The sequence below is a fragment of the Strix aluco genome, chromosome 2 (genome assembly GCF_031877795.1).
Source record: "Strix aluco isolate bStrAlu1 chromosome 2, bStrAlu1.hap1, whole genome shotgun sequence".
Taxonomy (NCBI): domain Eukaryota; kingdom Metazoa; phylum Chordata; class Aves; order Strigiformes; family Strigidae; genus Strix; species Strix aluco.
The window spans coordinates 2,855,781-2,881,364 of NC_133932.1; the positions used below are offsets into that span (position 1 = coordinate 2,855,781).

At 41.5% G+C, this 25,584-nt stretch overlaps 1 protein-coding gene across 7 annotated transcripts in view; it reads right to left on the reverse strand.

Annotated features, from left to right (window-relative positions):
- Positions 1–20,952, reverse strand: part of ZBTB20 (zinc finger and BTB domain containing 20) — a 492,466-nt gene extending 471,514 nt beyond the window's left edge. For 4 of the 7 annotated variants that reach the window (XM_074808333.1, XM_074808323.1, XM_074808340.1 and 1 more), the window contains exon 1: positions 20,885–20,952. The gene's annotated coding sequence lies outside the window, so the exon portion shown is untranslated. Of the gene's footprint in view, positions 1–20,134; positions 20,247–20,884 lie in introns of those variants that run through there. The other 3 variants (XM_074808355.1, XM_074808385.1, XM_074808365.1) reach the window with 3 other exon arrangements.
- Between the last annotated feature and the right edge of the window lie 4,632 nt (positions 20,953–25,584).

A 25,584-nucleotide genomic window follows, 5' to 3' on the forward strand; every position in this document is an offset into this window, starting at 1 on the left:
GGGCCGACTGTCTCTGACCTGTGAGCATATAAAACTGCCTGGTTCTGTTTTGGAGCAAACTAAATATTACATAGACCATCGAATAGAGAGATGGAAATGAGTAAAACATCAAACAAAGATTTATCCTTGTTGGTCTGAGGTCCCCACTCCAAGAAAAAAATTAACTGCTGACCTCTGTATCAAATGCACAGGAAACACTAGTAAGGATGCAATAATGATTTTACGAGCACTACCATCACCAAAATTAAATATAAAAAAGTTTCACTTTCACAAACCTTGATTATCTGTAGACCACCTCAGGGGGATTATTTTTGTGTGTAGGTGGGCACGATTCATTGTCTTTGAAACTTTTAGTCAAAGATGTTTCTGAAGAATAAAAAAGGTGTACTAGATGTAATAAAGAAAAGGAATGTCCTGGTCTGGATATTTTTTTACTTTATGTAAAGTAAGTTCTCTTAGAAAACTAGACAAGACTGGTTCCAATTAGTCTTTTAGTTTTAGCCTAAAGGAGAATATTTTTGGATAATCTGAACACAGTTTGCTCAGCTGTTTTAAAGGACACATTTAAAGGTACATTTCTTTTCCTGAAATATTAATTGAAATTCATTTTGTAAGGGCAAAATGAAAGAGTTTATTATTTAAAGCCAAAGAAATTAAAAGTAAAAAGTTGTATTAACTGAAAATTAAGCCTCAGGTCTTACTTTACACAAGAACAGAGATAAAAGCCTTTCTTTCAATCAGACCTATCAAAAATTGGAAGATCTGGTGAGGTTAGTGGTGGTGTAAGCCTGACAGAAATTAGCTTGGGTATCCTATAGACAAACAACTCTTTTATTTTGGCTGTATTTGAACAAAAGGGTCTTTTCATTACAGAACTAGAACATACAGAACAAGGTGACATAATATTTTCAAAATGATATAATGGAAAGGAAGTGTACCAATTTCAATGCTACTCTTCAGTTAGGTTTTGTAACGTGCCCAAGTTAGATATTATTTTATGGTCAAAGGGCTCCTTTTCTATAACTTTCTTTGCAATTATTAGCTAGGACTGTAATATTTGGTATTGCTACCAAGATGGTCTATGATTATGTAATGAGAGATCCCCTTTGTAATATCTGCGCAATTAGGCATAATTAAGTTTGTCAGGGGAACTTTAATTTCCTGATTTTTGAGTAAATAAAGAATCAACGTTAATATTGCACTAATCAGTACTAACAAACATTTAATTTGTTTTGTTTCAAAATCAGAGGTCACATTGTGAAACCATTTGATAGTATGCAACGAAAAAAACCCAACAAAATAAACAGAAGTTGGAATAAAGATAACTTGATATTAACTGGTACTTTGCTGTCCTACTGTTCCATTTGTTGAGTTGTCCTGAAGCCAACAAAATACCGGTAAGAATCAGGATACAAATATGACTTTCAGTACTCTCTGTTGTGGTCTTGGAGTGAATCGACATTTGTTTTTACCACACTGTGATAACATCACAGATGTTAGTAACATAAATGCCAGTATACCTTAAAGCTTTCTGTTTCAGAAACAAAGGTACTACCACTACGGCTGAATGAAAGTCTCAACTAGCTTCGGTAGACCATCTGTGGGCCAGGCACCAAGCAAGAGACAAAATTCATGTCTGATAGAAATCCCACATAAATATCAAGCTATTCATCACACATCCATCCAAGTAAGTAAAACTGAGTTTCAATCTGGAATTCCTAGGGATTCATATAATAAAGCTGTAACACACGATAAAAAATTCGCCATGAGATATGGGTTTACAGGGGGAAATTGGGAGTGCCGTGTTAATGGCTACCTGGAACAACATATCTATTCTCAGTCACAAGAGCTGGGACTGGCTGTTCAGGCACCACATCCAGCTCATGCATACATCTAGTGCTGATAATCATTCACAGTTTAAAAATAGGTATGAGAAAGGTAGTCACAGGGTTATAATGAATAGAATTTATGGGACATTACTCTCCCAAACTGCGGTTTCAATCTAAACACTACTCTGGGCTTGAGGTATCAAAATGTAACAACAATGCTCAGGGTCCCCATAACAGGATTATATCTTTTCTTTTCCTGCCTCATTTCTTCAAAAACACTAAAGCGGGAAATAGTTTTAACATTTAAATTATTGTCAATAGTCTTCAGAGTCAACACTGCATCAAACATCCAAGAATTCTTGGATGCTAACTGCAAATAACCAAGTGTCAGCTCACCTCTAGTGCAATCTCTAATTAGAACCTCACAGTCAAGCAGGCTACAAGCTTTTTACCTCCTAAAATAAAGCTGTAATTTTGGAGCACAAGAAGTCAACCACCAGGGAAAAAAACATCAGCTTACCATAGTGCTAAAAGTCAGCTCAGTCTGACCCTGTCTCAAAATATGAAGGACAGAAATTATATCATTTTCTGGAGAAGTCACAACATAACAACTTCTATGAGTTTTTGGTGTTGGGTACTTAATGATGTTGGAAGTTCTTTGGGATTATTTTATGGGCTACTCTTCCGAGAAAAGAAAAGTTATGTGCAAGACAAATGAAACCAAAAAGTTGACTTAACAGACTCTCAGCACTATCCACAGGTCTCAAAGCTCAAGACTATCCATCCCTATCTATGGCAAGAGCACCCTTTCAGAGGAACAAGAATATTTGCTTCACAATAGCTCAAAGGTGTTCAAATCCCTGCAAGATACTAACATTATATTCCATTCATTTTAATGGAAAATAGATGTCCAAATTCCCAAAGACAGCCCTTTTACCATTGGGCCCAAAGAAACAGATTACATGAAAATATCTTTTTATCACAAGAGAAGACAGGAAAAAAAATTCCAATTAAAATTGATGGAATTGATCGAAGAATGAAAGCCATCAAGGAACAGACAGGCAAAATGGGAAATAAAATAAGGGAAAAGTGCATAAAGTTATCTCAATTCCCTCAAGGAGTATAAAAAAACCTCCCTAAAAGAGTAAAAGAAGGTATTTCCAATTTGTTTTCTAACAGCTAAAAGAAGTGTAGATTAAAGACTAGGAAGCATGTTGAAGACTGTGGCAAAGGCAGACCATAAAGCTGGAAGTAAATACTGTAACTTGAATTACTCCATTGTCACAATTAAATGGCCAGGAAGCACTCCAGTGTTTTAGGAGTAGCCATAAGCACCCTTAACTTCATGGATTTGCGTTTGAACTGAAGTCCCTTCAGCTCCAAAAGAATTCCTAGCCAATACTGCTTGGGCTAAAAAATAATTTCCTATAGCTGCAGTCTTTAGGCTTATCATAGATATCTGCATACATCTGGGAAGAGCTGTTGACTGTGGCATGTAATAAAAAAAAAACTACAGTAAAAAAACATGGTTGTTTTGCAGCCTTAATCCCACTCCTCTTAGTGTACCTTCATACTCGTAAGTCCCTCCTGCTAACTTAGCCTTTCAGGACTCAGTTGTCTTACGTGCACTCAAGACTAGATCAAGCCCTGGGAATTTCTGAGCGGAGCTCTGGACCTACAACCATCCCTGTGTGGACAAGGAAGTTCTCAGTGGATGAAGAGCAAACCATCCCATACAGTTACCATCCCACACATTCTCCCGCTGCGGCCAGGCTCTCAACCCACAGCAAGCTTCTTGGGACTTCTTGAAGTACCTGATAAATCCTTCTCACTCTTAAAGCAGTATGTGTACCCCCACCTTTGATAAAATGTCAATGAACAATTTAAATGAAGTGTTACTTGTGAAACACATAGCTAGATTTTCACTTAACAGCATTACATGTAAAACCACACAGAGAGGGTCATACCAGCACATAGGCACGTTACCACTTCGCAGCCACGAGAGAGATTTTAAAAAAAAAAAAAAAAAAAAAAAAAAAGCAGGGGGGAAAAAAAAAAAAGCAGTAAGCTATAGAGAACCACTAAATATGCCGATGGCAAATATGAACAAAAGTGGCAGAAATTGTATGGTACTGGTAAATTAGTATACTTACCTCTTTTCAGCAACTGAAAGCATCTGAGGAACTCTGGCTTTTAGAGAGGTGCTCCTCATCCCCTTTAAACACCAAACCAAAACTCACACAGATGTGATTGATGAGATGGAGCCCCGACTGACAAATCTATAGGTGGCTTCAAAAGCAGAAATACATTTGACCCAAGACATCAGGTCTGCACCTACTGCAACATAAGTTACAGTAGAACTCTCCTCAGTCCCTCACAACGGTCCCAGGGGAGATTTTATTACATGTTGCTGCTGTTGCTTATATCTAGTTTGGCCAAGAGTCCATGAGTCATGATACCTCTATTTACAATGTCAGATACAGGAACCATCCAAAGGCATTTTTCAATTAGTGCTGCCCATCCAGGATCTGCCACTTAGAAACGTTTACATGAAAATAACAAATAGGAACATGTGATGCTTGAAAAATTAGACTCTAATTTCAATCTGCAAATGAAAAATTTAAACATTCTAAAACTTAGTAGGGAAGTGACAAGAGTACAATGATTTCAGTCCCTCATAAAAGACAGCAAAAAACATACACTTTTGCCTACCTACTTACACAGGGAATGAGCAATGCTTTTGGGGCCTGATGAGAGAGATGCTGCTAGCTGATGGAATCATTTGTCATCAGAAGCTAAAAAGAAAGTAATAAATGGAACGAGTTTTGAACATGAGTTTTCAATATTTTTAGGATCTAAAAACTGCCATTAAGTAGTCTGAGTATTCTATAATAAGGGTCTAACGAAAGCTAGCTATCTCACTCAGGTTTTCAATCCTAACTATTAAATCCAGACAGCCAGTTTCTTGCCCTACTGTTAATATTAAAGATACCAGTGTTACAAACTGGAGCTTAATGGTTAACACACATAAGAATATTCATTTATTTGACTTCAGGAGAAGTTGAAGAAAGCAACAGGAAACAAGTGCATGTACGTACCAAAGTAATACAAAACCCAGGATAATTCCTTAACAGTATAGTGTAGGCATTGTCAAAAATTGTTCAAGAAGTTAGGATGAATTCACATCTGTCTCAAAAAGTGCAGACAATTCATTTCTGCAGACCCTTCAAGACGAGAAGTTCTTTTAAGTGAAACTACTGAAGCAGAACTCTGATGAGTTTGATGATCCTGAAAGTAAGATGTTTTTAGTGCTATCATTATCATTATTAAACGTAGCTGCAATAACAATTTAAATCTGTGTTCCAAACCTCCTAGATGCTCTTCAACATTAGACACCTTTGTGTCTTGAAGACACAGAAATAAGCTTACTAGTTGATTATGCGATAAAGAAAAGCTCCGCTTAACAAGACAGATGCAACCTCATTTTATCTTAATGATATCACCTTCAATGGAACACAGAAGGAACAATTGACAGCAGTGATTGAAACGTTTCTTTTAGAGGCTTGTAAATTCAGCTGTCCACTACAAGAGTCACCAAGTGAAGAAACAGAGGGAAAAATAAAAGAAAAAGTAACAGCATTGAACAGTGACATCAGTGCAGGTTGGCTAGCTGAACGTGACAAATGACCTCCTAATGGCCACAAGCATACAGACAATTAAATGTATACCCTTCTAGACTGCTATTAATTCTGTACCAACATGAAAACAACAAATATCGGTGCAGTGTTACCAAAGATACCATCCAAGGACAAAGAGAAAAACATGAGAAAGATGTCTTTACTATTTGGTTAGACAACAAAACAAAGTCGAAACAAGAATGTTTAAAACAATTTCTTCTGCTTCTGATATACAGCTGCTCAGGACTGTATTTCAACCACACTGAGTGAAAAAGGAACAACCAAACTTTTCCAAAACTGTACTGTAGAGCCTAAAGACAAAAATCACTCCGCTTTCGCCCAACTCCAGTGAAAAAGGAAGATTGATGTCCCTGGTTCCCAGAGACATTTCGTGTTCCTCGCAGGAACAGGTGCCTCTACCTTTGCATCAACAAGTATCGTGAAACCTGCACTGAGAACAAGAAGGACTTTGATCAAAAACTAGCACACATTTTACTCTGCAAGGAACTTTACAGAGAGGTACTAAATTTACAAAAGCAGTTGAAGGAGGTTTCAGAGGGACTTGACAGATTACAGGCTGATGACACTGCCGTTACAGCCTCAGTGGAAATGTGGTTTGATCTAATTAACAACAAAGAACTAGAACCACTGAAGAACAAAATTAAAAAATTATTCAAAGACGCTTGGAAGCTTTCCATTTCATAGCCACCAGGACTGATTCCCAACACAGACGGATGGGATTAAACCCAGGATAGGATGTGGAGGTTGGGACAGGCACAGAACATATTCCAGATATCGCAAACCTTCTAAGATTAAAAACTGAAGATCCATTATTTTTGCCCTAAATATGTAATTACAAAATGGATTTGATAGAACACAATTAATTTAATCATGCAGGTGGAAAATACAGATGTTAAATTAGGGCAGACAAGATGGCTGAACTTAGAAATGCCAGATTTTAGAACAGATACATTTCTGTCCAGCCAACTCAGCATCACTTTTTACACATTTTTAGCTTATTCATATCACTTTGATTGAAACTGTGTAACAGCGTAGGTGCTAAAATCAAAGAATCTGGTGAAGTGCACTGATATGCAGAGTTAGATATAAAGCCTCATAGACCTAACTTTTTTCACAGGCTATGGAGACCATAAGGATGTTCTTAGTTTTTAATTACAGAATCACACAATTTACATTTTAGGTAATGTGGCTTTTTCTGTTTAAGGAATAAATATGCCCGTAAAATAAACATGTGTGCACTGTTTCAGTGGATAAAATACTACATTTGAGTGTTTTCTCTGACAGGCTTTTGCAGAAACAACCAAAAAAGTCATGCTGGGGAGAAAAATTCAACTCTGATACGTTGGCTGCTGTTTCCACATACAAATTTTCTCTCCACACCCAATAGAGAACACATACCTCAGCTGAACAATTGTGAGCATATGTTAGCTATGCCAATATCCTGTGGAAAGTAACAAAAGGCTTCAACTTATTTTTAACTGAGAGAAGTGCATAACGAAGAAAGTTTGTGCTTTAGAATTTCAAGTCAGATTTGGGATTACTGTATTTCCCTCCTTGGGAAGTTGTATGATTACTAATCTTATAATTAAAAAAGTAAAAGTTAATGAGGAAACATGTTAACATCAGATGATTTACGTGCCTATTAATATTACAAGTGTATTGGGAAAAAAAAGGGGGAAAAGGAAAAACCCATTGTGTAATCCAGTTCTGATGAAATACCGGACAATTTTGAGACTGATAAAGTGAGTCACTGCCAACTGACTCAGCATGACAACAGGAGTTCATTGTTGCCTTCGGACTGAAGGAAGCAAACAGCCAGTTGGTTCAAACTGGATTTGTTCTTTCGCTAAAATGTGATCTTTCCACCATCTTCTAGTTCTCCTTTGGCGTCTTCCATCAGACCCTCTAGTGTCTCCAGTACATACCGCATTTATTAAGCCCTGAACTATTCAGCTACAGTCAGATACAACACACATTAAGCCCTCAGATGCAGCATGTTACAAAATTAACTTAAAAGGCTGGAATACAGCTCCATTTTTAAGTCCCAGTATATTTATATTTCACATATGGTTTTCGCTAGGCTATTCACAGGGGGGACTATAAAGCATCTCAACATGTGAGGTACTCTTGTAAACTCCACTATGTCCTCAGTTGCACTTACTGTCCTCAGGCATGGGGGATGTTGTACTGCAAGTATTAATATGGATATACGTGCCGCTCGTTACATCCACATCTCCCCCTCCCTGCTTGTAGGTTTGGCAACAGCAGGATGGCTGAATTCAGTTCAAAAAGTGGAATTCCTGTTTGTCTCCAAGGCTTTCCGAAGATCGCCTTCTGCCAGATCCTGCAACTTCCCCCGGCACCCTCTGCAGTTCACAAAACAAGGGGAGCTCAGCAGCTCCCATGGGATTTGGGACCCCACACAGTCTGGGCAACGGAACTAAACAAACTATACTGCCACCGTCCTTGAGATCTCTCAGGACTGGAGCTACATGAGAAGGGTTTTTTAAAATATTGTAATAAGGTGGATTCATACTGTCCATACACAGGACTGACCAAGAGGAAGGTTCACCTGTTGCGTAACATCCTATAAAGTATACAGAGTAATGTTACAAAATCTGCTTTGTGGCTCTTTTCCTTCAATATGCTCAAATCTTAGTCTCATCGTTCATTATTTTCTGCTTTTCTCATTAAAGCCGCTTCTCCTGAAGTCTGTCAGAAATGTGAAAATCCTTTTTTTTTCCAAAATAGATTATTAGAATCTTAAAAGTTTACTGATTTAACTGCATATTATGAGAGAATCCTGGCAATAAATTATTTTTGAGAAGAAACAAGCAACAAGAAAGGTCCATACTTGTTCAGGCAGCTAAAACATCCCCAGCCATTGTAACTTTTTAAAAAGCATATTTTGCCAAAAGAAACTATGCCACATCAAAAATGATCATGCCAGGAGAAGGAAACTCCTTATAACTGAAGGACAAGACTGGTAATTAACAAATCTGGGTTATATTCATGATAACTTGGCAGGTGACTTAGTCAAAGCCAGTCAACATCTCTAAATCTGAGTTCATCCGTCAGTGGAAGAGGCTACTAGTGCTCCCCTATTTCAGGAGGGTGTCTTAAAGCTTAATTAATTGATGTTCATAAAGCACTCAGATTCTCAGATGAGAGGCATCAGAGAACACCAAAGTATTATTAATCTTAGGTGCCAAAAAATTATCCCTGCTCTTGCATGAAACAACTCTGAAATATTTGTAATTTCTATGGTAGCAATATCCCCAGTTCAGTTTGCAAATCATGAGAGTTATCAAAGTAAAATAAATGTCTGGTCATCAGAGTAAACAAAGACATCATTTTACAAGTCCAATCTAAATTGTAGAGATAATCAATATGAGAATAGCAGTGCCCACAATGAAACCTGTATTAATTATGAAGAGAGTTTATGAAAGAAATTAATCATTATTATGGAGTTCGCTGTAGGAATTTAATAGCATGAGCCAATTCTACATGACTCTTATGATGCTTGAGGTCAAATATGCTGAGTTTGAAATAAACTTTAATCTACTCTGAACTAACTTTGTATAAAAAAAGAAAGCTTCTCATAAGTTCCACAGTACTGCCCAAAATAACAAATCTACTCTACCCCATAAGTGCGTGTGGTCTGATATGCCATCCTGAAAATAGATTCTAATGTCTTTCTTCCCCCTTCCTTTTTTTTTGTTTAAATTGGTGCTATAGGAAAATTATATACACTGATTGCAAGAGAAAATTAGATATGGGAGGTAACCAATACATTTTTAAGCTTACTTTGTATTTTTTTTTCCTTAAGTAAACCACCCTTCCAAAATAAATACAGCAATGTTTATGGAAATAAAGAAACAAATTATAACAATTTTAGGTAGCATACCGCAGTCAAATAAATACCATTTTCTAATAAAACAAACTGGAAGAAACCCTAATAGAACTTAACCCGTAGTAACCAAAACAAAAACTCAAGAGACTTTCTGTTCCAAAATCAGAGCTGTTCTTGAGAGCTAAAGATTCATATCCATTGGTCAACTTCAGCATTAATCAATTAATCCTTTTTGTAAGATTATAAATTCTCCGTGGAGAGGCTATGACTGGAAGTGTTGAAAATGCTCAGTGTTGGCTTAATTCCATCTCCAGTCAAGTCAAGTCCCAGTTGTCTTCAAAGGAAGAAGAGCTAGACTGATGCTGAGAGCTTTTGAAAAGCCTATCCTTTGTATTTATTTGCCTTTGTGAAGTACTTTGTAAAACAAATAAAAGCAGGAAGACGTAAGTAATGAGCCCATCATACCTCTGAGGTCCAGGCATTGCAAGAACTCCCTGGGTCAGAAGTAGATAGAGAATTCTTGGGGGGGTTCTTGTTTGGGTGCTTCTGAGCGTGTGTGTGTTCATGAGGGGAAGGAAGGTAAGCCACTGGGATACAGCCAAGTCAAAAAGGTTGGCTATCCCTACAAGTGCACAGAGAGGTGCAGCAGAAACAGAATCTTCCTGCTTTTGCAAAATATGGGATTAGCCATTTTGGAGACTACTAATAACATATGCGAAGCTTACAATACTGTCAGTAACAATCAGGTGTGCAAAAGGAAGAATGAACTTAAAATTTTACAGGAACAAATGGTCTCCAATTAAAATAGTCCAAAAGAGCTCAGTATGAATATTTCTCTGAGCTTCCTGTGTCGATGCCATAGGATTTCTTTGTAGTTGTACAATTCTGCAAGCTAAAATTCTCTTGGCAACTACAGACTTCCTTACTTCTGATCTCATCACACACAGATGGCTCAGGCTTGTAAAATATTATTAGGGGACGTGTTGGAGTGGCCTGAACATGGGTCACTCCAGCAGCGTAATCTGACTCTAACAATTTCTCTGGACTTGTATAACCTTGAGTTCTGCCATTGTTTCCCAAACTGCAAAATAGGAAGAAAGTCTACCTCCTCATGAAGCAATGAGAACGTGTGAATTAATATACGTACCACTCTATAAAAAAGGAAAAGCGTTACTGCTATTTGGGGAGAGTAAGACAGGGTCATGTGGGCTTCAGTTTTATTCTCTTCTCTGAAACAAGCACCGACACAGATATAAATAGTGCCTGCAGAAAAGCAAGGGGTGATCTTCTGCTTGTTTTTTTAAACAATTTGAGCTTTTGCATGTAAAGTCTGTTTAGAAGATATTTGAATAGTTTGATAATTAAACCAAAAATCTTTAGTTCTGAAAGTATTAACATTTACCAGAGTAGATTTTTTTTCAGTCGTGTCATAAATTCACAGTATTTACCCACCAGTTCTGGTTTTCATAACAAGACTGTGGTTTTTATTTTGATCACTGGTTAATTTATTGCTGCAGCACATCATTTTGCTTTTCTTTTGGAGGTTCTGAGGAAAAGTAATTCTTTACAGACACTGTTCAGATGGTATTTTTCAATTAAAAACACTTAAAGCAGAAAGGAACGGTTGTCTGGTGGGGGACTGAAGATCAGAGTTCAATGCTTGGCTCTACAATAGACTCCCTGGGGAAATTTTCAAAGGCACAAATGGCAGGTTGGCACATCACTCCCATGCTTGCTTTAGTGGGAGTTGGTTGCCTCTGAAAACCTCTCCTTCCTTTCCCTGGATTATCCCGATCAAGTCACTAAATCTTTCTGTGTCTTGGTCTGCAGCCACTGTAGTGGGAATTCTAATATTTTCTTTCCCTCACCTTTTGCCTGACTTGCCTATTTAACTATAAGCTTCCTGAGACAGTGCCTCTGTTTTGCAGTATGTAAAATACCCCGCACCAGTGGATGGGGCACTGATCTCATCTGGGACTCCTACTTTGTTGGAATACATACATGCAAATAACGTTGATACTAATTGGGAAACTGGAGAGCATTAATTTAAATGGCTTTCCCAAAGCCCGGGTTATCATGCTTTCCAGGAGCAGGACTGCATTGCTAAAAAGCACCAGATTACCAGCCCAAGAGAATGGCATCCACAGAACAGGTGCAGGAGAGCAAGATGGGGTAAATGTCTCCCACGTGGCACCAAGAAGATGACCCATTCATTGAAAAGGGGGATTACTAACCTCAGTCTCTCATTTCTGGTAAGTTCACTGTAGGCCATCCTGTTCCATTTAAATCTACATTCTTTGACTGAAATGTTCCATTTTACTGGAACAAAAAGTGAAGCCTAAACAAGTGTCCACAAAGCTTTTCAGAAAACAAATCGTGAACCTGAGTATGCATTTGCACCCCAAGAGTCCAGGTACTCAGCCACTGGGGTAACAACAGTTCCATCTTATTTATCTTGCAAGTCAGGACTAGGCAAGACGATTTTTATTTTCAAAACACAAATGTAAAACTCTCAAAACTGGGACATGTGGAAACACTTAAAGGGCAAGAATGACAATATAGTGAATAAATGTGCCTAACAAGTAAATTCAAGGAAATATTGATCTGTATTTGTTTATTCAAAAAGTGGAGTGCCCCACAGATTTATTCAAATAAAACTGATCATTATTTTTTCTACTCTACTGAACTTAAATGCAGTGTGACCACGAGCAAAGATAAAACACAATTCATATTCTATGCGCACTCATTAATTACCTACTGCCCTACCAGGAATTACCAAGTTTGCCAAATGAGATGAGGATAGGGCTCATTATATTCCAGAACACCACCACTGAGCAATGACGTCTTTCAGATACCCACTAGTAGTTAAACTAGGCTTTTTACTTTTGTCCTATTGCATAAATTATTCTCTAAGCCATTCATCTTTCTCAACGGTCTCTTTATGGCTATAACCAAGATCCTAATTTTTGTGGGTGAATTTTTTTCCTCGAGTTGACTCAACTAAAGCCAGCAGCATTACAGTAGGAATTATTTTTTATATAATGCATTCATAAAGCTAATGCATATCTTTATGTGCAAGGCACATCCTCTGTTTCTTTCTGCATCATCCAGTTTGTATCATCCATGCAATCAGCCCAGTATGCAATACAAGACAGAATTCCTACCGTAGATGTAAATAATTCAGGAAAGTTTGTAACTCCTCAGGGAGATTTACTCACAGATCACCTGTTCACAGAGTTTAGAGATGTCAGAAGAGTTGCAGGATTATTACAGACCAACGATGGGAAAGGTTGTAACAAAATATCAATATTATTACAGCACTGAACTGAAACTGGCTTTGATTTTGGATAAATTAACAAACTTCAAAGGGATTGGTCTAAATCTGCCAGTGGAGGAATGTTGTTTGATTGCATCATGTACTGGGATGCTGCTGCAGTCGGATCCAGAAAGAATGACGCATCACAGTCTGACATGGCTCTGATAATAGATAAGTAAACCGTAGGATTGCCAAATGAAGAGGTCAAAAAAAAAAAAAAAATCTCAACAAAAACAAAAGAGCTGATAAAGCAAATTACACCAACAGAATTTGCAGTGCAACGCGAACAAAAGAAACCCAAACAAACCCCATCCCTATTACTGATGGGATGCCCCTGTGTCCCACATGGCATCATTGCAAATGGATTCTGCAGAGAGCGAGAAAGACACAAGCACGCAGCTCTGCAGTAACAGCAGCCCACACAAAATACCACCATTTGCCAACAGAGAGACCTTGACTTACGGGCCGTGCGCCTCCATTTCTGTTCTACTGATCCACGAAATCAGTCACTCCTTAAGGTGGGTTCATAATCACAGGTGACAAAAACCCAACCTTTTCTGTTTGCGACAACCCTTGTATTTTCCTCCCAAAGGCAAAGTATGCTAAGGACATTCTTTATATGTCCGGAGGCCAACAGACTGTCACTTTCTTTACACAGTGTACCACACGTATCTAGGACATAGAAAGGATTATTTAAAACTCTAAAGGAGACATTTATACTCAGTACATTTCCAAAATAAGGATGGCAAGTCGCTGAAATAACTTATTTAAAACTTTTTCTCAAGTACAGAGTGATAGAATTAGAGTAAAATCATCTAGAAGGGGCTGGAAACACTTCCTCATGAAGTCTTAAACATCACTTCTAGTGACATTAACTTGAGCTACACGTCCCATCGGAGAGCAAGTGTCAGCAAAGTAAATGCATTAGTTAAAGCTTAATAGTAGTTTGGTGTTCAATATCCTGAAATATTTAATATGTTTTTTTCCCAAAGTAAACTGTTATTCAGTTTTAATGAAGACATTAACCTGCTTGATTTGTAAGCTCCTGTGGGAAGTCAGTCTAAAACACTGTCACAAGAGGTAGGCAGAAGTAACAAGAGCTGTGACAGGAAATCAAGCACATTTTAAATGTTAAAAAAGCAGCCAGAAAATGAGTCTCAATATGCTCTTGTTTTCTTTTAGTTTTGTTTATTTTTTGGTAATATGATTTCTGCCCTTTAAAAGATGCCAATTAAGGCTGGTTATAACGTAGTCTGCACGTAACTGTGGGTATTGAAATCTATGTGAGTTTTCACCAACTATTTTGTAAACAAGAAGTGGTAGAATACAGACTCAAAAAAAAAGTTTGGGTCAGATTCTGAACTTCGAGACACTTTTCAGTTTCCAGCATTGTAGGATGACAGCTTCAAACTGGAATCCACTGTTGCACTTTTAGTTACAGTTTGAATTTTCCGGACTGACTTTGGATGCAGTCTACATGTCATGGTAACAGCCGGTTTTGTGAGTTTTCAGCTTGAAATGATAGTCATACAACAAGATGAGCAAAAATGGTGAGACCCCAAGTAACTAAGGTAGGTGTGTACTCTTCCTGAAACACATATTGGTGGTTTGACAAGGGAGACAAGCTGGCTGCTTTGTTTCACAGTAGCTGCGTTTAGTTCATGCTGTCAAGCATGGATTCTGACACTTAACAGTATTAATATTGCTATTTCTATTAATATAATTAGCACTTCTATAAATAATAGCTAAAGCTGCCATAGCTAAGTATATTACTGCAATCAAGCACCATCAGGCCCTTCTTCGTTACACACCTCCTGGAAACACAAGCTGATTGATCTCAACAAGAAGACAGCCACTGAGCAACGCTGTTGATTCTAGCGGCCCAGCTAAGAGCAGCTACCACCACACAGAAGACTCTCCTAAACAACTAGTTTGTATGTGTGAGACTAAAGTTTCTCACCAGTCTTGCACCTGCCAGTGTTTGAATGCTATAAATAGGGACTCTTCAGCCACACGATAAAAAAAACCTCGCATTGAGTTCAGCGGGTGTTATTCATACACTACAATGGGGGAGAAGTCCTACGAATGTTTTGGAGATAAACTGGACCCAACCTTTAAATTCCAACTAAATAGCACAGAGATTTTATTTATTTACTTTACAGCTAGGAAACAGGAAATTGCTTAACAAAACAGATACTGCTTCTTCCTTGGAAGAACAGCAGCACCTGCTATTTCAATCCCTAATGTCAGCGTTACGCTTAAAAATACTGAAGAACGACAACTTTTAGTGGCCCAAACACCAAAACTTCAGGCACTGCCACTCTGCTTCAAAGAACTCTGCCCTTGTTTCATTATGCCTAAAAGCTGTAACTTCTACATGAGTTTTGAGGGTGTTTGGTATCTAACTTGAGGTAGTCATGCTTAATGACTGCGACTTATAACTACCATGAGTGGGAGAGGGAAGCGTACAGAACCAGCAGTGCTGGTGGTGGAAATAAAGCCCCAGGGTCTCAAAAGACTCATGCAAAAATATAAATAGTTAAAAATTATCAGCAGTTTTTGAAACAGTGGGTATTTTCTGCTTTCTTCATCTTCCATAAAGAGATGTGGTTTAACACCACATAAAGATTTTCTGATGGCCGATATTTACAGTGTCTGGAAATAGAAAGTGTTACGTATAAGAAAAGCAGCCTAGCTTTCTGACCACAGTTTGTCACAAAAATGCCTTAAAAGTTTTAAGTTCTTAAGCTTTAGTCAAATGGATGTGCTAAAGGTCGTATGGGGAATTAAGTCATTTCTGTGTATAATTAGTATTGGGTGCGAGACATGCACATTTTTGAATCCTCTAAGTTCTTCCAGAAACACTACTTGCTAGCTGCAGTACTTGAAAACTTAAAGTGGTAAAGAGGATACTACAATTCCAGAGAAGCTTTGAACTCCTGTACGACTAACGCAGCTCACTTTGTATGAGGCCAAAGCACTCACACAGCGCTACGTGTTTCGGTAATATCAATGCCAAAATCATTCCTGTATAATTCCACTGATGTCACTTCAGTTATTTCAAAGAGGAAATTCATGTCTAAGCCACGTTCTGTTTTCTGATGCAAACCCAGAAGAACTACACCAAAGTCTATAAAGCTACTGACACTGGCATTTATCGTCAAACCAAATAGCCAATGGAATAATTGGCACCTACCATTTGAAATTATTACTTGAGATATTATACATAACCGTAACAGCAGCATTTTGGAATTCTCTGTGTACATACCTTTGCAAATATTTGTGATGACAGCACATGGTATTATTCCCGTTACACAGATAGGAAACAAAGACTGAGCAATTTTCCCTAAAGTCAAATATGCTATTCGTGGCAGAGCAGAGCTTCACGAGTCCCAAGTCTTAAGCCAGGAACCAAAACCAGTAAACAAGTACTCAGTCTTCAGTATGCTTTCATGAAGATATAAGAAGCTAGAACGGGGTTGGACCCCATATTTGATGAAAACAATAAGGAAAGCTGAAGGAGTAGTTATTCCTTTGAATAAGTAGTAAAAGCATCAGACTCAGAACTTCCCCGGGTATTGTGAGAAAATTTGATTACAAAGTGTTGTATTTTGGCATTCCTTGAGGCACCTTTTGTGAATACCTGGGGAAATCAGGTAGAATCTGAGATCCACTGGTATCGCTAAGCGCAAGATAATCTACATCCTGAAATCTTTTCTTGTTCTGCTCACCCTGCTCAGGGCACAAAGTATGGGACTTCACAAAGCAATACAGACCTTCCAAAATCACCTCTGGCTGTGAAAACCTGTCAATGGCAACTGTTTTCTTTTGCTTCAGAAATGCCCAGTGATTCATCTCACTATATACCGCTCATGAAAATTAAAGAACTGAATTTTGTTTTGTTTGAGTTGCTCTGATATCCAAGATCAAGGGTCAGCATGACTACGGAAGGGTAAACAAACAAAGTTTACTAAGAGCTGCCAATCTGAGACACTATATTGTTTTTCTTTTGTTTTTCAATACCGTAATGATTTGTGCACACTTTCTGCAAGAGCTGGCCTCTTCAGAGAGCTTAAACTGCTGGTAAGATTTCTTGCACTACTATGTATGCAATTACAGATGAATTCTGCTTACTTAACATTAATTTGGTACTTTGAACAAATTAAAAATAATTATTTTTCCCCATAGCATCTTCTACATTAATATCTGCAGTCACTCTGGAATCTTAATGAGCTAAACTTTGTAAGTTCTGTCCATACTTGGCTAGAGGACAGCCTTCTCCTTCATGATATACATGCAACCGTTTGGGAACAGTTTGCAAATCTAAAATCCCACCTCGCTTGAAGGGATTTACAGCCTCACATGACAAACTATACTGAACAATACTGAGGCCCTGTGAAAAATAAACAAAACCAACACATTTATTTTCTAATACCAAGATGGAAATAGTAAGTCTTGAGGGCCACCTGGAATTTGACCAAGGTTACCCAGCAAGGATCAAATCCTATTTGTCTTAGGCAGGCAGTCCTGCTGAAATCAAATAAGCCTACAGCACAGATCAGTATACTAGGGCTATGGTTTAACCTCTGAGGCATGCTATAAATCCTGTGCCGTAAAATAGGTGCTATGGATTAATTTCTAATCCCAAATTATAAATCCTCATTGAAGAGCTGAAAACCCAATTCCCCTCACAGATTTAAATAACAAGGATAGACCCATGCTGAGATCTTTTAAGACTTTAGTTTTAAAATATCAAAAAATATTTTCCAGGATACTCAATTAGTGCACTGACAATTAAACCACGCTGTTTGAGGTAACAGAACAAATCATACACTATGACACAGCATCTTTTTTTTTTTTTTTTTTTCAATCTGCCCTGCATATCTAGTCACTAATTTACCCAATAAATTAATTCCACAAGTGGCTCTCCGAGTCATCAGTTTGAATTATCAAGTTTCTGCTGTATTTCCAAAACAATGCCAGGCATGCATGTGCGTAGGAGGGATGGGACAATGAAGCCAATAGGTGCAGCTGTGGCCTGGGAGGCAGAAGGTCTGTTCAAACTCTTGTCACTGACTTCTCTTTGACATTGGGAAGTCATTTCAGTGCTGTTTAATTCAGGGTCCTTCTAGCATATAATATTTTAGCAATGAAGTCACTCCCCAAACATTTGGAAGGCAAACACAAGCCCTCATGAACTATGAAATTTTCTTTTTCCCTCAAATTCAGAAAGACGGGGGGGCGGGGGGGCAGGGTGTGTGCATGCCAGTCTGTTTGGATTTCTTGCCTTTGTATCTTCCCCATGTGTAAAACAGAAAAAATCTCAACCTTCAGAAAGACTCTTTATGCAAGTACAGGTGAAAGACCTCTGTAAATTCAGACTATTGAATGAGCTAGTTGGTATCTTGTACATCTGGCATCGCTGTCACACGGGATCTGAACTGCTCTCCTCTTCAGTCTGAATGCTAGCGACCCTGATTTTAAAGCAGGGGGCTTAGGATTCCATTCCTAACATTACAACGTAGTAACAGCAACCACAAAATCCTTGGCCAGAAGGACTTTTTTTTTTTTTTTTTTTTTTTTGTGCTAATACAACAAACAAGCTACGTTTTAAGACTTATAAACAATTTCATTTTGGAAGCCACAAGGCTTCCATATCTTTAACAACTGACTAGTCACAGATTCCACATGCTATCAGAAAGTTTTCTTCTGATAGAAATGAGGATTTTTTTAAAACACCTACAGATTAAATGATGAGATTTAAAATAATGCTAAAATCTTCTGTAATGTTCTTCCTGCATTACAAATGGACTATTAAATCAGTGAAGTGCCAATCAAATGCTTTTGTACTTTGAAAGAAAGGTTTAAATAACAAAAGCAGTTTTTCAGGCCTCTCTCTCCCTCGGTAGTCAGTGTCACCTATGCACTAATTACAACATATTTACTCTCTTTTCTAGTAAGATCACAATTGAATAGATTTTTCAGAACATGATTTTAAAGAAAAGTTGCAATCAGAGGCTCGTGGATTCTGGCTCTTATTAATCTAGCTTGTCTAAGAAAAATACAGTGTTGTGCAGTAAACTTCAAGATATATGACAGGATTGAATAATAACAGCTCTGGATTCAGTCTCCAGCTTTAAAAATCAACTCACTGCATGACCTCGGGTGAACCATTAATTAACTAGGGCCAAATCCTCTGTGGACTAAACACAATGGAACTAGCCAGTTTGTACAAGCCAAAGATCTGGCCCCAAGTTTCCAGAAGTTTTGATTCGGGCTGGCCAAATACTGGAATTTTCATCCTATAAAAAATAATGTTGTGTTTCAGGGTAAGAAGTAAAGCTCTCGCATCCTTTCTGGAATAAAAATTCCAAGCAATTCCTTTAAAGGAGGGCAAAGAAAAACAAACAAACAAACAAAAAAAAAAGGTGGAGGTCTCTCAGGAGAAGATTTTGTTAAGGGTGCTTTCACCCTGCAAGCAGAAAGTGGAATTGTCAGAAGTCTTCAAGGCAGGTAGCCATGAACCATCACTTTAACTTTCTGGTCAGAAAAATCCAACTTTTTTTCCAGTAAAACTGGAACTTTCCTGCAGAAAACTGCAACTTCACAAATACCACATTTTCCACTGGGGTGGGAAGGATCCTCCCCATCAGCTCTAATATTGTGTACGCAGAGCATCTACTGAAGGCAGCCTGGCTGCTAAAAGAGCTCTTGCCTCTGAGGGTTTTTTGTGTGAGAGAAGGATGACACTACTTCCCTACCGTAGATTTATTTTTGTCTTGAGTTACTTTTGTGCAGAGCACCCTAAGATTCACAGACACTAAATGATTCTGAATTTCTACAACATTAGCCCCGTAATTTCAAAGACATCATTTCTGTATGAGAGCACATCCCAGGCATTCAGAAAGACCCAGGAAGGTGTTTGGATTTCAGGACTGTTACACAGTTGTAAATAACCCCAGGTTTTATAGAGATACTTTTTCCTCCGAAATAATTACTTTGATCTGAGACTCTAGCTTCAGGCTCTGTATATTAGTTCATTTTACTAAACCGTGACTCTTTACTTCTTACAATTTCTCGTTTGCCATTCAGCAAAGAGGACTACAAGACTGACAAGGGGGCATTTAACCTGAAAAATACAAGATTTACTCGGCTACCAAAGGAAGCAAAGTCTGGATAACACGACCGGCGGTAAGGCTGCCCGTTTTCTAGTTCCCTCGCTGCAACGACTAGCACATTCATTTGTACTCCGATTTATAAATGTGAGAACACTCCCTACTGACAGGGCTAAAGAAACCCGGGTACGAGACCCTGCCATCTTGGCATAAACAGACGTCTGGCACTGGAAGGACAAGCGACCGATTGCTTTTAAAGCCACCGCCGGCCCCGCGCTATAAAGTATCCCGATGGCTCGCTCAGGTAGAAACGCACTGCCAACCTCAGCGAGGATCCCCGTGCCTCTTTTTCCCCGCGAGCCCGAAGGGACGGCATAAAAAAAGCAGCTGAGCTCATCGGTGTCGGGAGGACGATCAACTCCTCCCCGGCCCGGCTCTCCCCCGCCGCCCCACCCCTCATCCCGGGGATCCCGCCCGACGGACGGCGCGGTACCGGGGGCCGCCCCGCAGCCGGCACCGCCGCGGCCGCTCCAGACACCTCCTTGAGCATCGCACCCCCCCCCCCGCCCCGGTCTCCCTCCCCGGAAGGCGCTTTGCATTCACAAAAGGGCGCTGGCAACTTTTCTCAGCGGCCGGGCCAGCGGCCCTTTCCGCGGGGGAAGGAGGGGGGGGGGGGGGGGTATGTTGGTGCCAACTCTCCCTCCGGGGAGCGGCGCAGCGGCTACGCGGGGTGGCCCCGCCGGCTCGGAAACTTTTTTGGGGACGGGAAAAAAGCTCCGCGAAGCCCAAGGAGGGGGGGGGGGGGGGGGGGGTACGAGCTCTCCTTCCCCGGCGGGACGCGGCGGGGGGGGGGGGGGGGAGGCAGCCCCCCTTGGCGCGCGCCCAGCCCCTCAGGGCCGGCGGTCGGGACCCAACGGCCGGCGCGCGCGCACCGGGCGAAACCGCTGCGCCCGGGCGCCCCCCCCGCCCAGCCCGCCCGCCGCTCGGCGGGGACCGGCCGGCCCAGCCCCCGGGAGGCGGCGCCCCCCGGCCGCCCCGCCCCTAACCCCCCGCTGACCCCGGAAACGCGGTACCTCTCTCATCTTCTCCCTTCCCCTCGCGCAACAGCTCGACACTTTCACAGGCAGCCGCCGCCGCCTCGCCGGCCCCCTCATTGGCCCCCCCGCCCCGCCGGCCTGTTCCCATTGGCTCACAGCCCCGCCGGCCTGTTCCCATTGGCTTACAGCCCCGCCACTCCTGGGCGAGCCTCGCCCCCTCAGCCGCTGCCTGGGCCCGCCCCCCTCCTCGAGACTCATTACTAATTTTCTATTGGCAAAGCCGCGTTCCCCGGCCCGCTACGCGCCGCTCCTATTGGAAGGCGCAAGTGTTGGTCAAGCGCATGGCCGCCTCTCATTGGCCGGCGGTTAGAACGATAGCGGCCGCCTTCGCCGCTCTAGAGCTGTGACTGGTTCTACGGAGGCGTCACTCTCTCCGGCGGCTGCGTCTCGATTGGCCGCCGCGAGCGCCTCCGCCCTCAAGCAGCATGTTTGGTTGCGCACCCCCTTCCCTCCCCCCCCCCCGCCTTCTACGCATTTCTATTTCCCGCTTTATTTATTTATTTTCCCCATAAACTTAAATGACCCCTGAGGGGCGGGGTAAGGCGGGGCCCGGTGGGTCCGGACGACCAATAGGAAAGAAGGAGCGGGGCGGAGCCATCGAGCGCCCGGGCCAATGGGAGCGCAGCAGACAGGCCGCGCTTGGCTCGCCGCCGGCCAATGGGACGCTGCCGTCCGCCCCCGCCCGGTGCCGCCGGTGCGTCCCAGCCCGCGCGTGGGGCCGGGCCAGCGGCCGCCGCGGGGACAAGGGGGGGGGGGGGGGGGGGAAGAGGGATGGTGGCGGCCCGGCCGGCAGGGAGCTGCTCGCTCGCCTCACGCAGCGGCGCCGGCCGGCGCGGGTGTGGGAGGAAGGGACGCATAATCCTTTCCTTCCTCACGACGGGGCGAGCGGCACGCAGGGCCCGGGGGGTGACCTCCCCCCCCTTCCCGCCCCACGCTTGCTGGGGCGTTCCTCAGCGTCGGGCGCCTGAGGGAAGCTCCCCCCCGCCCCGCCGCCGCCTTTCCCGCCGCGGCGGATTTTCTCGGCTTGCCCCGGTTTTTAACTCGGCTTTGGAGCCCGGGAAGGGAGGTGAGGTCATTTTCCCAAGAGTGCTCTAGTCTGCACCGGGGACGCCTCCCCTCGGTCCTGGGCCCTGTGGAACTTCTGCCTCCAGGACGGGGGCAAAGAGCCCCCTGGGACAGACGGGGCGGGTGTACGTGTGGGTTGTGCAGCCAGGTCCAGAGCGAGCTGACAACAAGCGCCACTGCCACAAGCACCACGAGGATCCTCCAGAGGCCCCAGGCCGGCTTGTACCGCCGGTTCCTGCAGAAGGAACCTGAGGCCAGTTGTACCAGTCTCCATCCCTTCCCATCAGTGAGATGGTCCAGACCTTCCTCAGTTTTCTTACCACGAATATAAAGTTTTTATCGTCCTTAATGCCTCTTCTGCTTTTTTCTTCTCTCTTGTCAGTGTTTCTGACTAATCCTGTACGCTTGCGCTGTTCTTTCAGAACTCTGTTCATCTGACCTACCTTCCACTTTCTGCCTGCTTCCTTTTTGTTTCAGGTCAAATAAAACTCACACTTTATCCAAATTTGTCTCTTACTATACACTTCCTTCCTGTACACTAGGTTAATTTAGATTTGGTGGTTATTCCTTTGAAGAACCCTGAGCTTCCTACCTCCTTTTCCTCTTGCAGACTTCTCCTCTGTGATCCAACATAACAATTCTCCAATTCCCTCATCCTAGCAGTCAGTTATCTTCGCTATTCTCCGTCCTTCCCTTTGCACGGATCACCCAATCTGAAGTTATCGCCCTAAACCAAGCTGCTTCCCATGTATCACAAGTATTTATACCTGTCTGTTGGAGCTCCCATTCCACTTGGTTTCTCCATCTTCCATGCCAAAGTTTTGTCACCAGTATTTTCCAGGAAATGTCCGTTGTTGGGGTCCTCCCTTGCACGATCGAGTCTCCCATTGCCATCAGCTTGGGTGATTCTGCTAGTAGTTTACAGAGAGCTCCTCTGTCTCATGACTTGGGTTTTGCAGCAGGTCCTTACCAGGAGAGTGCCCAGCTTCTTTCCTCTCATCATTCTCAGGGGCTTCTAGCAGCTCTCGCTCCCTTGGCACATTTGATTTCAGAATTGGTCTATAATAAACAAGGCCATCTCTCTTCCTCCCCTGAACAAGGGATTACCTTTATATTTGTATTCCAGTCATGTGGGTTACCCCACTCCACCTCTGTTGCCCCAATTAGAACATACACTTTATTTTTTCAGTCTGTGTAGCTGTTTTTTGTTCTGGAGGGATTTTTGGTTTTGCTTTTTAATGTAATAGGATTAATTAGTAAGCAAATTACAACTGGTAGTAAGAGGTAGGGACCCCTATCAGACTCAGCTCAGTATTGTAGCGAAGCACTTGGATTTTAAGCACTGGCATAATCTGACTGCATAGCTGCTTAAATGTAAGCGTATGCTGAGGTTCTTTGCCAAATCAAAGCTTTTTCTTTTCCTTTTCTTGTGGCCTGTTCTGCATTTTTAAGCTGAGATGGAGTGTGAAGTAAAATACTCAGAAAAATAATTTCTCTAGGGCATATTCTGTTTGATAATGTCATACCTGGAACTTCATCTGGGCTGTCAAAACAATGGCGCATGACAGTAAAGCTGAGCACACTTCACATACATAAATCTTTCACAGTCTGTAACTAAGTATCAAGAATGAGCTGAAGGCTCCTCTAGCTGAGTTATTTTACTGAATGAGAAATTATGTGACCATTAGGGAGCAGACACCTCCCAGCTGGTAACTCTAGGTAACAATGGGTAGAGGTGGCAATGAATATATGAAAATGAGTCGTTAAAAGGCATACTGCAGAAGGACAGGGGATTTTAAAAAGATGCAGAGGAGGAGATTCCTCTCCTTGGACAGCATTTGTCGTCCACCACAGATTTCTGGTGGGAATTGCAGCTCTATCAGAGATGCCCAGCAAGCTATTGGCGATGTGCTGACACAAGAGAGTATTGCCCGTGGTGGTGTGGGTCTGCTTCTATTTAACATTGTAATTACTAATTGTGGGATAGAGAGCACATTTAAAATTTATGGTTAGAAATCATGCTCAAAAACGTTACAAACCTCTCAGAGGATGCGATTAGAACATGAACCAATTATGTTAACTTGAGGAAGTGATCCAGCCAACAACCTGGACTTAATAGAATTGCTAAACATGGTGTAGAACTAGAAATCAATTATAGAAAGAGTTGAGGAATTTCCTCCTGAAAGGGGAATAACTAAGGAGGCAGGAAGACCACAGAAGGTGATTCAAGAGGTCAGGCTAGATCACATGTGAAATACAAAGCAAAGGTGAAAAGGGAAAATCTCATTCTAGGGTGTACAGACAGGACAGTCATACTTAAAGTAAGCCCAGGAAGAAATAAGTACCAAGGAAACCTTGGCTGGAATACTGTGTCTTATTTCAGACACCGCATTTAGAAGAGATTTGGAAGATCAGAGACTAAAAGGTTTGAAGCAGCAATGGTAAGAGTCTTAGAAAACATAACCTACCAAAAAGGGGTAAAGGAGCTAGATTTGTTTAGAAAAGGGAAGAGAGAGGGGAACAGTACAAAGTTCTCATATTAAGTAAAATTACTGTGGAGGAAGATAAATAAATTGTTCTCTAAATCCACTGAGTCAAGGCAAAAAGTAACAGCTTTCATTTGAGGCAGCGTTTCAGTTCAGATACGGGGAAAACCTTTTGTGGGTTCAGCACAGTAAGAGAATACTTGGATGCCACTGAATCCCCAATACTGAATGCTTTTAAAACTCTAACAGACTGGGGCCAGCCACCCACCGGACAGTTGCCCAGGGCAACAAAGCAGGAAGATCTTGAGGGCTACACTGCCTTGCTGGGACAGGCTAGGAACTACAACACTGGGAGCAAAGTGTCTGTGTGAAACAACCCCAAACTCCCCATGTCTTTCAGCAACAGCCAGCAGCTCCTGCTTTTGCTGAGGACCCAATACCACCAGTCAGCTCAGTGGTTCCATATTGCCTCTCTAAGCAGCAGCAGTTTCCAGCTTCTGCTTAGTTTTGTTGTCAGGCTTAATGTCAAGTCAGGGATAGCAAATACAGTCAGGACACCACTGCTGGGAGGCTACCAGGCACCGGGTGTCAGATACTGTCAAGTGTTGTCTACGCTTGTCCCTGCAAGATCTTTCAGGTCTGTCCTAGCGTTACACTTTTATGAGCAGGGATTTGACTAGAGGAGTGTTATAACAAAAGGCCACTTTGTGGCTCCACACCTCTCTGCTGTTTGAGCTACAACCCTATACAGTATAATTCCTTTCAAGCCAATAGAGTTGCAAGCAAATGCCTCTATTTGTGGAATCATTTAAAAGGAATCTTAAAAATCAGGTGTCTGGTCATACAGTAGAAAAAGACTGGTAAGCTTGGAACATTGTAAACAGCAACATTGAAATGCAGTGCATTTTTGTAGTACCTTTATGCATGTGTATATCAAATTCCATATTGTTGCTTTCTGAATGCAGGTTTTGGGGCCTGAATTTCCTACCTTAATTGGCAGGAATGAAGAAGTAATCCCTCATCAGGCAGAGCTCATAGTAAAAAGCATAAAAAGTCTAATTTATTGCATTCTCTCAACATGACTTCATTTTTGAGCATTTTGTGACAATCTGACCTAATATTGCA